The sequence below is a fragment of the Notamacropus eugenii genome, chromosome 5 (genome assembly GCF_028372415.1).
Source record: "Notamacropus eugenii isolate mMacEug1 chromosome 5, mMacEug1.pri_v2, whole genome shotgun sequence".
NCBI lineage: Eukaryota > Metazoa > Chordata > Mammalia > Diprotodontia > Macropodidae > Notamacropus > Notamacropus eugenii.
This window is the reverse complement of record NC_092876.1, coordinates 381265990-381284225: the sequence shown is the minus strand read 5'-3', so window position 1 is coordinate 381284225 and position 18236 is coordinate 381265990. Positions and strand designations below refer to the sequence as shown.

General features: G+C 37.0%; 1 protein-coding gene across 2 annotated transcripts in view; it reads right to left on the bottom strand.

The window, feature by feature from the left end:
• The window catches only part of MID1 (midline 1), a 438516-nt gene that overhangs the window by 257972 nt on the left and 162308 nt on the right, over window positions 1-18236 (bottom strand). The window contains exon 1 of one of the 2 annotated variants that reach the window (XM_072614390.1): window positions 9875-10243. The exons of the other annotated variant lie outside the window; for it this stretch is intronic. The gene's annotated coding sequence lies outside the window, so the exon portion shown is untranslated. Of the gene's footprint in view, window positions 1-9874; window positions 10244-18236 lie in introns of those variants that run through there. 2 annotated transcript variants of the gene reach the window in all.

Below are 18236 nucleotides of genomic sequence, written 5' to 3'. Positions count from 1 at the left end.
TATCTTCACTTTATGGGGTCACAAAGAGTTGTGCGTGACTCAGCAACAACATAAAACTCATAAATATAAGCTTATTAAGCTTCACATGGAGCAGTAGTAAATTAATTACTTCTGCAGCCAGAATCTGGGTCTGAATCCCAACTTTGCTACTTATGGCCAGTATGAATCAAGTAAGTAGATTCTTCACCCTGGACTTCAATTTAGTCCATCTACAAAATAAGAGAACTGGGCTAGTTTGAGCTGTGTGTGTGTTTGTCCTTCGTTGCTGAAGAAGACCATGTCATCAGAGAAATGATGACAAGACTTGCACTTGACTTTGTTTTGAGTGAGGGAGGACCGTGCAGGTCACCAGCCTCACTTCTCCTCCAGAGCCATCTGAATCCAGTGACCAGATATTCATCAGGATGACTGGAGATGACCCAGGATGAGACAATTGGAGTTAAGTGACTTGCCCAAGGTCACACAGCTAGTGAGTGTCAAGTGTCTGAGGTGAGATTTGAGCTCAGGTCCTCCTGACTCCTGCACTGGTGCTCTATCCACTGCACCACCTAGCTGGCCCTTAGTTTGAGCTAGTGTTAAACTCAAATAGACATGTGAGCTACTAAAGCATAGTAAAGAATCCATGCATATTTTTAAATGTTTTATTGTATTTTCATTTATTTTGTTAAATATTTCCCAATTGTATTTTAATCTGGTTATACGTAAGTGTTGTGGTTTGCATGCTTGGCACATGGACTAGATGACCAATTAAGTCCCTTTCAGATATAAATCTCTGGTGCTTTGCTCTTAGTGATTCTAAAGAACTCCCTTTGTCAGAAAAGGAGAACTTACTTTCTCACACGTTGCTTAAACTGTTAGACCTCATTGCTGTGTTTAATATTTTACTTAAAATTTAAACCTTAAATTTTCCTCCTTCATTATAAGAGGAGTTCATTTGGTAAGGAGAAGTATATCCCAAAATTACAGTGATTAGAAACAAAGGATAATGATGAAACTAGTTTTTCCTAACAAATTAAGAAAAGAGCTTCAAAAGGACCATCAGTTATACCTTCATAGTACTGAAGTTGTGTCCCCTGTGTTCAGTTTCCAAAACTGTAAAATGATCACATGGCCTCTGAGGTCTCTTCCACCTATAGATCTAAAATCCTATGAAATATAGCATACCTTCAACTGAGCAATTTATCCTTGGCAGATATTTTATTACTTAATAGTTATCTGAAGGCCAGAGGCACACCTTTTATAATTCCATTTTATTATTAGCATAAGTTCTACTTCATATTACATATGAATTCAGTAATGTAAAAATAATCTCCATAAACTCATTAAAAGACAATATAAATAACTAAGGTGTCAAGCATATACACACATATATGTGTATTTATATATGTACATACATGCAGATATATAAATATTTACACACATGTAGATATATGTGTGTGTATAGACACACACATATATTTTAAGTGCAATTGTAAATTTCCTTCTTGGGTGAATTTTCTGAAGTCAACAGCACTTGAGAACCATTAATGGGCATCCCAGACTTATTTACAAAGACACTCCTAATCAAGAAGAGGCAATTATCTATGATAATGGAGAGCAGTGGCAGAGATAACTTAAATAATTTATATTAGGTTTCATAAAGTGGTTTTTGTTATTGTTGTTCAGTCATATCTAACTCTATGTCACCCCATTTAGGATTTTCTTGTTAGAGATACTGGAGTAGTTTGCCATTTTCTTCTCCATCTCATGAGGAACTGAGGCAAACAGGGTTAAGTGACTTGCCCAGGGTCACACAGTTAGTACATATCTGAAGCCAGATTGGAACTCAGGAAGATGAATCTGCCTGACTCCCGGACCAGCACTCTATGCACTGCACCACCCAGCTGCCCTGTGGTTTTTGCACTTATATTTAAATATGGATAACAGGTGTGCTGAGTTCTCAATTCAAATAGACTGCTGAGTTCTAACTATTGAGCCACCACACATTCACCCTTCTGCCCGTCTAGCCCTGAGATCTCTATTCCACTCTATCTATCCATATTTCTGAACCCAGGCTATACTTTCTCAACAGTAAAATATCTAAATTCTCTACATATTCAGGGGACACAGGCAAAAGAATGTAGGGAAGGGGATAAAGTAAGGTCAAGACAAAAGGAGAAGAAGAAGCCAGTCCTTCTAAGTTTATAGGTTTTTTTATGAAATGAGGATTTTTGGCATTAAAAACTGAGCTAATACAAAAATTGACTTCAGAATGGCTGTTGGCAAATATCAGACTGCCCAACTTCTTCAGGCTATGCAAAACACTTTTTTCTAATTTCCTCTTGCACTTACAGTAGTTTAGACTTTATCTAGTTTTGTGTTTGCAAACCTCATCTTTTAAACTGGAAGGGGAGGAGGATCTGTGCCTCTTCCTTTTTCTTCTGTATTCCCTACAGTGTATGATTAATTGTTTAATGTACACATCTTGACTTGAGCACACCAATTAACTCAGATCAAACTCTTTGGATCACCCTTTTCTTGAGACACTGTGTGATCTTTCACTGGCAATAAAAGATCTACCCACAAGGAATCTAGAGTTAGCATTAGTAGAAATACACCAGACTAACACTACTGAATACTTTTCTGGAAGTCAAGAGGTCTGAGTTTTATGTTCAACTCTGTCTCTAACTATGTGACTTAGACCGAGTCAGTTCTCTTTTCAACCCTTCACTTTCTTCATCTGTCAAATGAAGGTTGGACTACATGATCTCCTTCCTCACTATGATTCTATGATAAAGCCATACCTCAGAGGCACATGTTCTAGCATTTAAGATGTGACAGTCTGCCAAGACTTATCAAATTGAATGACTGCTTCTCACTTCTAGTGAAGCACATAAATGATGTTTCCAGAAGGACTGCTAAAGACCATAGTTTGGGGCAAGAGACCGAAGACTGTATGGGCATGGGTGATATTTCCATCACTGCTGTCTATCAAAGGCAAATGTTTCAGAAAGCAGGTTTGAGAAATTAATAGCTGATGCTTGCAAGAAGTTTGGCCCTTGGGAATGTACTCCCCTTCCTTGTTTGAAGAGCTGAGGAACTATGAGTGTGGAATATTGTACATACCAATCAATTAATGAATCAATAAATGGTCATTAAGCACCTACTATGAGCCAAACATTGTGTTAGGTGCTGTGAAAGCAAGAAAAAAAGAATAAAACCCTACTTGCAATGAGCTTACATCCTAATAGAGGAGACAAGTACATACAAAAAATATATATGGCACAATTATAAAACTAACAAATACATATTTAACAATGGTTAAATAGTTTAAAATAGTTTGAAATTGAAAGAACAAGCAGTTGTGGGTGGTGGGGGAGTGGAGAGCAGGAAAGTTTTCATGAATAAGATGGTGCCTGAATGGCATCTTAAGGAGGACAGGGAGAGGGAGGTGAGTGCCTTCTCAGCATGGAGACAGGAGATGGACCATAATGAGTGGTGAACAAAGAGAAGGCCAGTTTGGCTGGATCAGAGACTGTGGGAAGGGGAATAAAGTCCAGTGAGTCTAAAAAAGGTAAGTTACCACCAGCTTAAGAATTTAAATTTTATATTTTATTCTGGAGGCATTGCAAAACCCCTGGAGTTGGTTAAACAGCAGTCAGATTTACACTAAAGGAAAATGACTTTGATAGTAGGATGTACAATAAAGAAAAGTTATGAGAGACTTGAGGCAGGGAGACCGAATAGGAGTTTTTGTAATAATACAGATATAGAAGTGATGAAGGTTTGAAATAAGGTGGTAGCTGTGTGAATGGAGAGAAGGGGTCAGGTGTGAAAGATGTTGGACGTGGTTGATTTTTACTGACCTTCATATTCCTCTTTTGTTCTGTTGCAAGGGATAGATAACTGAGCCAGGAAAAGGGGAAGGACTAATAAAGAACTAAGGTGATACAAAGACAAAAAGATCAATAATATTTTACAATAAATTATTTATATAAAGTATAGTATATGAAAATGGCTTTAGGATTTCTAGACTACATTTTGACATATACAAATGACAGGTTACTGTTCAGTAATGAAGTGAACCCAACAAAGGCAACTATGAAAATGTTTGCCTGGAGTCTTGAAAAACTTAGTCAAAGGGAGTCAAAACTGAAAAGGAGAAAGAAGGGAGAAAACTGCCTGCCTATCTATCTATCTATCTATCTATCTTTCTTTCTTTTTTCTTTTTTTCTTTCTTTCTTTCTATCTATCTGTATGTATGTATATATATGTGTGTGTGTGTGTGTGTGTGTGTGTGTGTGTGTGTGTGAGTGTGTATGATAGATACACACAATAAGCAGTATACCATAGGGGAGACAAAATGTATAAAATATAGCAATAGAGATTCTCATAAATTCAATGGAGACAAAAATCCAAGAAAATAGCCATCAATAAAACCAAACGTTCATATAGAAATGGACAAAACAAAATCAATTAAAGGAGGAAATCAATTTCAGGAGGAAAATTAGACTTAGGGGGTGAGGCCCAAGACTAGAATATGGCTTGGAAAGAATATACCTTATTCAAAAGAAATGGAAGCGAGGGATAAAAAGGAGTGGTGATGCAGCAATGTATAGTAAAAACATTGACAAATGGGAGAAAATTCAGGAATTACAGTATGGCAGTATGAATGAAGATTAATGAAGATAGAGAGAAACAATATTGTCATCAGAGCATACTATAGACTTTGAGAGATAGAAGAAATAGGTGTGGAATTTGGCAGACGTTGTAAGCCTGGTAGAGATATGATGTAGTAACGAGGGGTCTTTAGTTACCAATACACCTGCTGTAGATATCTACCAAAAGCAGAGCAGTTAGAATTTCTTGATTTGCTCTAATGATTATTTCATCCATTAAAGGATGCAGGAAGTAACATGGCAGAAATTAATCTTGAATTTGATTGTCACTGATAATAAGGATCTTATGCTGGAAATGATGGGAAACTCTTAGAATTTATTGTACACACTGCTATCAAAGTCATTTTCCTTCAGCGTAAATCTGACTGCGTGCTATTTAATCAACTCCAGTGGTTTTGCAATGCCTCCAAAATAAAATATGAAATTTAAAATCTTAAGCTGGCTCTAACCTACGTTCTTTAAACTCACTGGACTTTATTCCCCTTCCCACATTCTCTGAAGAATATATGAATATGGCTTCAGGCACATTCACTGACTGTCTTCCATGTCTGAGTTGCTCTCCAGGTCTGCCTCCTGGCTTCCCTAGATTCCTTCAATTACCAGCTAAATCTCACCTTCTCCAAGAAGCCTTTCCCATTACTTCTTAATTCTAGACCTTGCTTATGGTCTCCAATTTATCCTGAATATAGTTGGTTTGTACATAGCTTTTTGCCGCTGTTTTCCCCAAATGGATTGTGAGCTCCCGGAGAGCAGGTATTGTCATTTGCTGTTCTTTGCAATAGGGAGGATGAGAAACTCTTAGAATCGCAATTCTGAAAACACCAAGAGAAGTGGTTCTGATAATAAGCAAAGAGGGTGAAAGAGATGGATGGGTATGTACAGGGAACAAATCAAAACAAAAAGATTCAAAAGCAACTTACAAAAGATGGAAACAAGGACAGGTAACAGGATGAAGTTAAGCACATGGCATGGTCCTGTAAGAAAGGAATTAGGAGTACTGAAGTTCATGAGTTGAGGCTGATGAGGGAATACTAAATATCATGAGGAGGAGATTTTTTTGCTATTTTGAGGAAAAGAGAAGGATTAAAAAAATGATAGAACTACTACTCATGGTGGATGAAATGGTGACATGACCAATCAAGTGAAGGGAAAATTGCTCAACTCTCCTTTTATTTCCTATTTTTTTTTTTTGCCCAGCAAAATGATATGTAGACTGGAAAAGACAAAATAAAAATAGCTAACTGGGAGTTTTACATCATGGCATATGTTCAGTTTGGGGGGCTCGGCGTAATGTAGCACAAACCAGCAGGAACTACCCTGCAAAACAATACAATTATATTTACTCTACATGTGTTAGGGATGATAAAAATTGTCAAGTTCTTTATAGCATCATAGGTTTAGATCTTGAAGGGACCTTAGAAGACATCTAGCCATGTTAGAGATGACAATGTGAGACTTCCAGAAATTAAATGACTTGCCCAGGGTAGTGTAGCTAGTGTCAGAGGTAAGACTTGAATCAAAGATTCTTGACTCAAAGTCCATTGCTCTAGCCACTACTTCATGTGCCTCTCATATCTATAAGTTGAAGTTTATTCAGGATATATATATATATATATGTGTGTGTGTGTGTGTGTGTATATATATTCCACTAAAGCCCTGCTATAATACTTTATTGTGGCCTGGAGGTGACTGTGGGTACTCATAGGTTAAATGAAAGTAGCTCAAGGTATGATAAATCCTCCCAAATGGGAAGAGCTCTAAAGACTGTAAGTTTTTCATTTGAAGACAAGCTTTAGTAAGTCTGGAGTACCCCATCACCAGAATGTAGGCTACCAGGTAATGAACTTTTGACAATAGCAACTCATGGAGACCATGTCAGCAGAAGTAGTGCCCATACTTATGTACATGTGGAATACTGATGTCCATTCATTCATTCATTCAATAAACCTTTATTAAGAACCTACCATGTGCCAAGCACTGTACAAAATGCTGGAGATACACAGAAAAGTAAAAGACAATCTGGCCTCCAGGAATTCACAATCTAATGGAAGAAAATAACGCACAAAAAAGAAGCTAAAAAGGAAATGGGGGTGGGGTGGGGAAAAAGAGTAGGAAGAAGATCTGAAAACAAGTGGGATATGAGATGGCTTTCCTCGGCCCCCCTTTTAAATGAAAGATCAGGGAGAATCTCTCCAATGTCTACCCTCCACCCAGTCCAATCAGAGGGAGGGATCCCAGAGCCCAGAAGTATTGAGAAGGCTTCAGTTTCAGAGTTGATACAATCTTGTAAAAAGATGAGTTACTGGAGACAATGAAAAATTCCAGGAGATCAGCAGGGATATTAAATATCAATATACTATGCTTAACTATGCATAAAGATAATATAAAGAAAGTAATGTGAGAACACTCATTATTCTAAGGAAATTATGATATAGATCTGGAAGGTACCTGAGAGATTTTCTAGTTTAGGCATTGACAAACTATGCCCTGGAGGACAAATTGTATATGGCCTGTGGGCTAAGAATATATGTTTACATTTTTAAATAAAGTTTTATTCAATAAAGTCTTATTGTACTTAAAAATGTAAAAAAAAAATCCAACAACTTTTAGCTTGAGGGATTGACAACAACTAGACTGATCTCTTATCTAGTCCAACCCTGATAATGTACAGATGAGGAAACTGAGGCCCAGAAGGTGAAATGAATTACCAAACTGTCAATATCTTTTAATTGGCAAAGCCAGGAAGTGAACTCATACCCTCTAGTTATAATTATGAATCTTGTGCTATTTCTACTAGATTATTCCAAAAATGAATCATCAAAAAAAGTGAAATATTTCTCTACTTTGTATCAGTCAACATTTCTAAGGTCTTATTATATGTCAGGCATTGTGTCTATAGACGATAAGCACAAAACATATTAAAATGTTTTGGCCTGTTGCTTTTACTAGATTAATTCACAAGTAACTAAAAATTTTGAATTATTTTATGCCATATAAAGTAAAAGATTAATATATTAGGAATACAATGAGATTACCAATTAAATCAGTTAAAGGATAATAAGAAGACAATGATGTATTAAAACTTTTATCTATAATTCAGGAAAATTAGCATTTTTTCTATTGACTGAAAACTAATTTGGAATTTAGTGCTGTGATGGAGCTACAATGCCAACAAGGTTTTTTTGATAGATGCACTGAGTGACAGACAGCTTTGCCTCCACTTTAATTTCCTCACTTAACAATATGAGAAATAGTACTGATCTTCCTTTAAAAATAGTGATGATCATTACTTTTATATATTTGTACGTAATGAGAAAAAATATTTTAAAGCTCTTTATTTTCAAGTCTCAGTTCCAATAAAGTATATCTTATGGAGACAAGCTTTCTAATCTAAATAAGAAGCCCCATGGTATAGACATTCCAAGAAAGATCTGAAAATAACCCATGTGTCCTCCTTCACAGTATACAGATAAATCAATAAACAACTGTTAACCCCCCACTGGGGAGTCTAGAATTAACTGTCAGCTCCTAGTAAATAAACAAATCCTAAAGGCAAGGGACAAAAACTTTCAACCATTTGGTTGAATTAGCAGTTTGGGGGTAGTTAAAAGGAGTCAGAGCTGGTTATAACTTAAAAAGGAACTGATTTACTGGTTCCTAGAATATCTAAGAAGAAAACAGTATATTGCTTTAAGAAGAAGTTACCTAGCATTATCAAATTCATACAAGAAATACCATTTAAGTCGATTTGCATTAAAAAATAAAACTTGCTAAAGAGGAAAAAAAAAACTACAAAAAATGTTGATATCCCTGAAATGAGTTCATCAAATTTAACTGGAAAACCCCACAGGATCAATTCTAATATTAGTAAATAGAACACCATGAAAATGAATGTCATTTGTCATTTTATATGGTCAGAGCAGATGTATACACATATCCAGTAGGGGTGCTAACACTTAATATTTGAATTGTTAGTTTAAAAATTGTAAACCACTGTCCCTAAGCTTGGGTCAGTATATAACTTACAGTTTTAGTTTTATGAGTAACATAAACATAAAGAGAGGATAAATCCTAAGACAAAACTTTGAAGGAATACAAAGCAATACTCCCTAAATGCTGCTTCCTAGTTCCTCCCCCCCCCCAATAAAAGGTTACCAAGTAGTCATTTTTTCTCCACTAGGACAAGATAAGCTTCTGTCAATCACTTATCTCTTCCCCTCCCCCACAGCCCAACAAATCATGAGATTTTCTGCAATTTAATTGTGGGATGGTTTGCCCTAAACTGACTTCATGTATTTCTAACTATCCAGGCTGAAATCTTCCATGATACGATGAAAGGAAATAAAAAATTGCAGACAAATACCAAAGTCACTCTTCCAAAAATAACAGGACATTAGGGAAGAAAAGGTTAGACAATCATTTTCCAAATAAGGTTAAATCCACTTTCTTGAAAACATCTAAGGAGACACACACATACCTGTACTTTCTGATTCTAGGGCAGCCTCCTCATTTCTTCCCTCCAATTATTACCGACAGCCGGTGTCAGATACAAAACCTGGAATTCTTTACAGCTAGATCAGATTTCAGTTTTTCAACCAGTTCAATCAGGCTCTTTCCTTTATTTCCTACTTTCTTAGAATTACCCTTGGGTCTACTGGCTGGCTAGCAACGGTTTTTAGCTAAAGCAGAGCTAGTTATAAAACAGGTGAAAAGTATGATGATAAAGAGAAATTCTCAAAGGAAATTCACCCTGGAAATTTTCCAAGGAAGCAAGAATTATACTCCGTGTCCCAGCCCTCAGTGTCCCCTTCTCCCAAAACAATCTAAAAGGACCTACATGTTGGATGAAACACGTTAAAAGAATGCGATTATCTTTAAGCTAAATGCAAGCTTGTACAGATCTAGCTTGGTGTGTGCGTGTGTTTATGTGCATGTATGTATGTGTGTATGTTTTATTTAAATCCAGAAGTGACGTATAAATCAACTTTGAGAAAAGCGAAGTACAAAGTTTTGCTGTTTTTCTCTCTCTCCAGAAAGCAGCCCTTTCTGCAAACAGAGCTTCCCTCACAAAGTAAGCAGCTTCACAAAGGAGGGACAAAGCAGGGTGTCGCCAGAATCATTAAGCAACTTCCCTTCCTCCAGACACAATCACTCCAATAAAGCGATTACAGTAGCATCACAGAGCGTTAGAACAGAAAAAAAAATAATAACCTTACCAGCTTCTCCTACAGTATGTAGATGAAAAGAAAACAAAACCCTCCCAGCTGCTTTATCACATGCAACTGGGTCTGTTAGAATGAAGTGACTGAGGAAAGTATGAAAGGCTGGAGGCTTTTGTGTCCCTGTTTAGTTTCTCCTCAGCAATCTTTCCCTTGATTTTTTTTCTTCACAAAGCCACTCTCCTATTCCCTAATCCTCTCACAAGAAAAAACTGCACACACCAATTGACTTCAGCAGAAATGCTCCTCCTGGGAGGTGGGGTGGTCGAGGGGGATGGGGATGGGAGTGGATAGAGGGAGAGGTTCTGCTGGCATTGGACCACTGCAGTATGCTAATCCCTGGGAGAGAGCATCCAAAACTGTTCTGTACTATTCAGGCCGCTGGAACCTTGAGCACAAAGCCTTGTATAATTAGTGCTTTCTCATAAAGAACTGAGAAGTAGATATTTCCATTTTCTTTTGGCTACTAATTTCTGAAGATAAACACAACAGCAGAAAAAAACTAAAACTTCGGAGCAGTTTCTTCCTGTGTAATTTACAGAATTAGGTCATTTTTAAAAAGTCGTTTAAAAATCAGCCAGAAACTGATAAATATTATCTAACACTTTTTCAACGAGCTGCTCTTTCATAGACATCTGCTTGTGTTTTACTTTGTCTAAAGACCTAAAAATAAATTTATTAAAAAATTCCAGGAAAGACAAACCAAGCAAACTCTCCCTCTCCCAATCCCCACACATTTACACTTACAAAAGATGTAGCAAGGAAACTGAAAGTCACTGTCTTCATTAATGATTCAATTACTCCTTAATATTTTTAGAAGATAATGTAAAGGAAATTAATTTATAAAGTCATTTTGAAGATATAAACTTTTTCAAAATTAAAGCGCATCCATTTATCATGGTAAAAGACCAAAATTTGCATTTCTGAAGAAAAAACCCATGCCTTATAATTCCAAACATATATGACAAATTTAATTTCATGAGATCTTTTTATCTACATTGATGATGTAACAAGCCTAAAACTTATAACTGATTTCTCCCTAGTATTTAAAAAGACTTACCTTTTCTACTATCTCATTAAAAAAAAAAGCAGGGAATAAATCAAAGAGGACAAAAGCAGATGGCCCAGTTCTACATTTGGAAAGATAGCTATTAGCCTTGTAGTAATTATTTGAAAGAAGGCATCTATGCTTGTTCCTGTCTTCAGCTGTATGCCATTTGGGCTTTTTAAACAGAATGAATCGACATCAAACCACCAGCTTTACACACATACTAACCCTTAAGAATGCCAAACTCAAGGCAAGTCACTTCATTCCTCAGTGACCCCGCACAGAAATCTGAGGTGATGGTTTGATGGATGAGCATCCCGAGAGACAATGCAAATTGTGAGATCACAGTTCTGTCTGTGTCCACCTCCCCCCACCCCATCTAATTATTGCTTCTCTTTGGCCAAAAGAAAACAACCTTTGATGGGCTACAAAGCTTTCTCCCATAGTTCAAATTAACCGAGTGTACATAGTTAAAGCTACAGTTTACATCTACTCTGTTATCTTCATTTTTTCTTTTTTCCCTTGTTTGAGGGGGTAGGAAAGTAAAAGAGGGGGTTACACTCAGTGAAGAAATCACAGAAAAAATTAACAATCCATATGCTAGAGGTTTTTAAAGTCTCATCAAAATAACAATGTTAACTAAGACACTTGCTTTTTGCTATTTCTTTCATAATCATTGATTGCCTGAACTCTATAGTACATTTTTGTTTTCTACAATTTGATACAATTTAAGAATTTACAATGAAACCATCTATAAATTGTTATAAAGATTTTAAAAGTATCTTGATAATGATGCTTATTTATAATTTAGTTGTTCTGTGTAGACTTAAAGCAGATTTATCAAATATCACCATTTTCCTCAGTTGCCATTTAGTCACGTCTGACTTTTCATGACCCTGTGGACCCTACTGTGTATGGGGTTTTCTTGGCAAAGATACCGGATTGCTTTGCTATTTCTTTCTCTAGAGGATTAAGGCAAACAGAGGTTAAGTGACTTGTCCAGCTAGTAAATATCTGAGGCTGCGTGGGAACGCAGGTCTTCCTGATTCCAGGCAGCCTAGTGACATTAGGTTTGGAATCAGGAATTCTCATCTTCATGAGTTCAAGTCTGGCTTCAGACATTTGCTATAGCTTTGTGACCTTAGGCAAGTCACTTAATCCTGTTTGCTTCCATTTCCTCATCTATAAAATGAGCTGGAGAAGGAAATGGCAAGCCACTCCAGTATTTTTGCTAAGAAAACCCTAAATAGGGTTACAAAGAGTCGGACATGACTGAAATGACTCAAGGAGAACAACTTTCCTACTCCCCATCTGAGCCGGCTAGCAGCCTCATTAGGAAACATTTCCATACTTCATCCTTTAGTTGTACTTTAGTTGCCTTGAACAATTCACTTCACTCTGAGCCTCACTAGCTACCTACATGAGGGTATCTGTTTTAGGATTAAATAGATTCTAATCTTTAAATTGAGATGACTCAATAAACAGCTTGGGCTTCTTGGTAAAAAAGACTCCTATAAAAGAAAAGTTATGTTCTTTATTGGTAACAGAGGCAGCCGGGTTTGGGAGCCTGAAATTCATGGGCTTGAGTTCTGCTTCTAACACACAGAAACCATGTGAATCTGGGTGAATCATAACCTTTTGGTGTTCCAGGCAATTCTCTAAGATTACAGTTACAAAAAAGATGCTGCCCTGCATTGGTAGGGGGATGTTTTCATTCAGGAGTTCTCTATACTGATACAATCATAGGTCCAGCTTGGATCTCTATTCAGGAAGACTGTTTCTGCCCATTGAAGCCTACATGTGACTTTTATATTTAGCTTTATCAAGTCAAATTAATGAGCATTTATTAAGCATTTTACTACGTTCCAGGAACTGTGTTAAATACTGGGTAAAAAGAAAGGCAAAAAGAAGCCCTCCCTTTAAGAAACTCTCATCCTAATGAGTGACACAGTGTGTAAAAAAAGAGGTACATACAATATATGTGTATTTTTTAAATAAACCTGCCTCAGCAAAAGGAACCTGATAATAATTAAAGGTTATATAGATAAAAGGTAATCTCAAAGGGGAAGGAACTAGCAGCTGGTGGGTGGGAATGGGGGTATGGGTGATACAAGAGAGAAAATCAGAAAAGGCTTCCTGTAGAACATGGGTTTTGAGTGCCTGAAAGAAAATCAAAGGAGGAAGGACAACATTCAATCATGTCGGACAATCAATACAAAGGCAGAAACAGAAAATGGAGTAGCATGTTTGAGTAGTCCAGTTCATAGGAAACATCATATAAAAACTTTATTAAATTAATGAAAAAACATTATGAAAACAGTGAGAGAAACAACCAGGCATATAATATACCCATTAGGTACTTTGCCACATGAAAAGAGCCTACTGGCATTCAAAACCTCTTCTTCAGTTGAACTTCCGCTCAGGAGGGATTGACTTCAACCTGAGGTAAACAGTCAATGGTTTCAGCATTGATTGATGACTGTCTGTTGATGACACTATGGAAGTGTTCTGCCCATCTCACTAGGATCATGTCTTTATCACTAATCAGTCTTGTTCAATTATCACTGAATAGTTGAGATGTCCTTGGGCACACTGAGTACTGGATAGACATAATGGTCAAATGCAACTGAACTTAGACAATTGAAAAGTTCAGAACAAATACCAACCAATTATACATGAATATTTCAATAAAACCCCAGAGTTAGATATTGGTTATAAATAGTGATATGTAGAGTGATAGATTTGAGCCTAGCACAAAGCTGTATAGTGAGGTAGGGAGCAGAGGCTAGTAATTCAAATTCAATTAAATTCATTCAGATTCCATTCAACAAACACTTATTAAATGCTATCTATGCTTAAAGCATTGAGCTATGTAGTGAGGATATAAAACTGAAAAATAGTCCATCTGCCCTTAAAGAATTGACAATATAATAACAAGATGAGACATGTATACAGGTCATACAGATCACTCTAATATAAGTTGTAAGATGATTGGGGCAGAGAACAGATCAATAAAATGGGCAGAGAAATTCCAGGAGGGGGTACCCATTTCTAACCGAAAAGAAACAGAGGAGACTTCATGGAGGAAGAAGTACCTTGAGCTGGATTTGGAAGCAAGAGAAGATAGTTAATGAGAAGAGATAAAGAGGATTCTAGGCATGGTAGTGGACCTTCAGAAAAGCACAGAAGTGGGAGAGCGCAGGAGGAGATCAGGGAGCAGAACGCCAGTTTTGCATGAGTAGACAGTGCCTGAAGTGGAAGCTTGAATGTATCTTTCTAGCCAGATTACAGACAAGGACCCTGAAAACCAAGATAAGGAGTATCATCAACTCGCAAAATGTGCTCCTCATATTCAGCCTTTGACACAGCTGGTATAAATTTATTTCCATCTTACAAGTTAGGAAATTTAGGCTTAGATTAAGTGATCTGGGTAGTTTAATGACTTATCTTCTATCATAGATGCAAGGTGGTAGGTGATGAGAAGTCACTGAAGATTTTTGCACAGGGAGCTGGCATGGGACTGTCAGAACTGTGCATCAGAGAGATTAATTTGGCAGCTGAGTGAAACATTAATTGGAGTAGCCATTGACCGGAGGAAGCAAAAATCATTGACCAATTGTTACAGTAGACTAGGTTGGAAGAGTAGGAAAGGTTGAGGAAAGTAGGGAATAGAAGTGGGAAATTTGGAAACTAACTCAATGTACCAAGCTCCTCAGTTTGGTATCTAGCATCCTTCACAATTTAGCTGCAACCTATCTTTCCAGACTGATTTCATATTGCTGCCCCTCATGCCCCAAATTAAGCCTAATTCCTATTCCCCATTAATACCATTACAACATGCTCGTGCTGAGAATGCTTTTCCTTCCACCTCCAAATGCAGAAATTCCTAGTTGCTTTCAAAATACTATTTAAATGCCACCCTTTGCATAAGTCCTTTCCTGGATCCCCCCAGGGATTTGCCTTGCACTTATTAAACATATATTATACGAACATATTGCTTCCTCCAGAGAGTAAGATCTTTGAAGGCAGGCACTAATTCATTTTTGCCTTTCTGGAACATGCTGAATTTGTCTTTATGCCACCTAGTTGATGATAAATGCTTACTGAATTGAACTTTCAATTGTAGAGAGAGAGAGAAGAGTCAAGAATGACTGGGAGAATGGTGGTAGCATCAGAAAAAAAGCTAGAAGAAAGAGGTGGGGCCGGTTTTACAGGAAAGATGAGTTTATTTGAGACATTTTAAGTCTGAGCTGATGAAGGGAAATCCAGGTGGTAAGACATCTCAGCAGAAAGAGAAACATGGTATTAGTGATTCAGCGAGAATCCTGAGTTGGAGATGTACCTTTGGAAATTATCTTACAGAGATGATAAGGTTTAATAGTTGATGAGATTTACTAAAGATGAAGGTACAGAGACAGATTAGAGGGCTAAAGAGGAGACTTCAAGGAAAACCCACGCTTCTGCAGAAGAAAAGAAAGACAAACTAATGTAAGATCAATTGGAGAGGTAGAAAGGAAACCAGGAGAATCAGTGTCCAGGAAGCCAAAGATGGAACAAGTAGCAAGATAGGTGTGGTCAACTCTGCCAATGCCGTAGATGGTTTAAGGAAATAAGGTCTGAGAAAGGGTCATTCCATTTGTCAACTGAGGGGTTATTAGTAAGCTCTCAAAAATCTTAGCAGAAGGCCCTAGTTGTCTCTCCCCATGTTTGTTCTGCTTTCATTTGGAGGTTGTGTTTTGTTGTTATTTTGGAGCAGAAGGGTGAGAGTGGAGAGATAGAGCACAGAATTGTACAGTAAAGTTAATATAGGATTTTTTGGGGGGGGAATGTGGATTTTTCAGAATTCTTTGCATAAAGTTAAATTTGCATAATGCCAATTTAAGAAGTGAATGTCCAAAAAAGGAAGCAGAAAGGTGGTGATGATGATGGAATTAAGCTAGAGAAGTCATACTGGAGATGAGCCATAATTGGCAAAGAATAAAGAAAAAAAGAGAGACTGAAATTCTGGAGGGTGTATGTCTCATTCCACACCTGCAGTCCATCACCTCTCTGCTGACAGGAGAGAGATGTGTTTCATCATGTCTTCTGTTGTTCTGGTACCTTTTAGCATTGTTTTGCTTTGTGGTCACTTTGGATCTTATTCTCTTGATCTCGCTTCCTTCACATCTGAGTCTTCCCTCCTTTCTCTGAATCCCTCATCTTGGTTGTTCCTTGTTACACAATGATATCCTATTACATTCACATGTTATTTATAGTTAGAAATATCACCACTTTTCATACTTGCATTGATTCCAACTTCCTTTTACATCTACAGTCTGTGCTTTTAAAAAGATACCTAAATTATCTATCCAGAGTTTTAAAACATATATTAAGTTTAAGTGGTCCTAATTCAGTTCTGTCTCTGAAACACTGCACTTATATTAAAAGCACAGATTATTGGAAAGGTCTATTAAAACTCTTTCTTTTACTTTGGAAAACTCTAAAGGTTAGTTGGAATATTTCCCAGCAAGGTATTTTGTTTAAGCTGTTGATGGTTGAGAAGATCTCAAGGCCGGGCTGGGGCAGCTGTGAGTTTTAAACGATAGACATGTTAAATAGTCTTCCTCTTAACACTTATATTGCCAAACAAGTTTGTATGTATGGAAAGCGAACTATCTCCTTGAGGGGAAAAAAATGTGAGGCAACTAAGTGGAATAGTGGAGAGAGGTCTAGAGTTGAAACCAAAAAGATCCAAGTTCAAATTCTGCCTCACATGCCTTTGGGTAAGTCACTTAAAATCTCAGTCTTCATCTGTACACTGATGATATTAATAGCACCTCTCTTGTATAGTTGCTGTGAGAAGCAATTGAACTTAGGTGTGTAAAGCATTTTGTTCATCTTAAAAGATAATTTAAATGTTAGCTATTATTATTATTTTCCCAAAAGTTATTATAGATGGATCAGACATACAAAAGCAAACTTCTGTGAACTCAGTAGATCAATCAAAAAGTATTCATTAAATACAATCAGGTGGCACAGTAGACAGAGTGCCAGATTCATCTTCCTGCATTCAAATCTGACCTCAGACACTGACTAGCTGTGTGCCCCTGGGCAAGTCACTTAAGCCTGTTTGCCTCAGTTTATTGTTCATTTGGATCTGACTCTTCATGACCCCATTTGGGGTTTTCTTGGCAAAGATACTGGAGTGATTTGGCATTTTCTTCTCCAGTTCATTTTACAGAGGAGGAACTGAGGCAAATATGGTTAAGTGATTTTCCCAGAGTGGCACAGCTGTGTCTGAGACCAGATGTGAACTCAAGGAGATGTCCTCCTGATTCCAGCACCAGCAGTCTACTCACAAAGTCACCTAGCTGCCCTTGCCTCAGTTTCTTTTGTAAAATGAGCTGGAGAAAGAAATGGCAAACCGCTCCAGTATCTTTGCCAAGAAAAACCCTAACAGGATCACAAAGTGCCCGACACAACTGAAAACAACTAAATAATAATGTATGTTAAGTACTGTGTTAGGCACGTGGGATATAAAGACACAAAAGAAAGTCCCTGCCCTCATGGAACTATGTTCTATTAGGGGAGACAACATATATATTTATAGGTATGTACCTAACATATTTTAAAATACATAAATAAAAGATTGGTGGAAGATTAACATTTGGGGAGACCAGGAAAGGCTAATTCTCTGACAATCTGATTAAAAGTTAAAAAAAATCATAAATCATTTGCTATGACAGTTACTAGCTCTGTGACCATGAGATAGTCATTTACCTCTTTGAAGTTGTTTACTCATCTGTAAAACAGAGATTATAATACTTGTATTAAGTACTTCACAAGTTTATTGTGAAAACACTATGCAGATATGAATTTATCATATTATTCAATCTTTAGTTCTTCATTAACACTCTTACCTTAACATTCTTTTTTTCTAAAAGATTTTTAAAAAGTCTCTAGGAAAGCTAAAATGCCACTGTCTTCGCTTACAGCCTATCCTTCAGGACCACTGTGTAGCAGAGATAATAGAAGAGATTTGTAGATGCAAAAATAGAAATATAAAAGGAAAGGGCGGCAGAAATGGTATTCATGGCATTAGCTGTCTACAAAGCAACATCCAAAGTATGTGTCATAAACAAAGAAAGAGCATTCAGTGGTGAAGGGTCAATGGGAACAGTTTCAAACTTCTGGTAATTAGCTGAAGACTGATTATACAAATCATTCCAATTAATAAAAAATGCAAAGGGCTAACACTAAAATTATGGAGATCATTTGGGTAATAGGAGAAGGACACACTGTTTCTATCCTGACTCATAAACTGGTTGAACA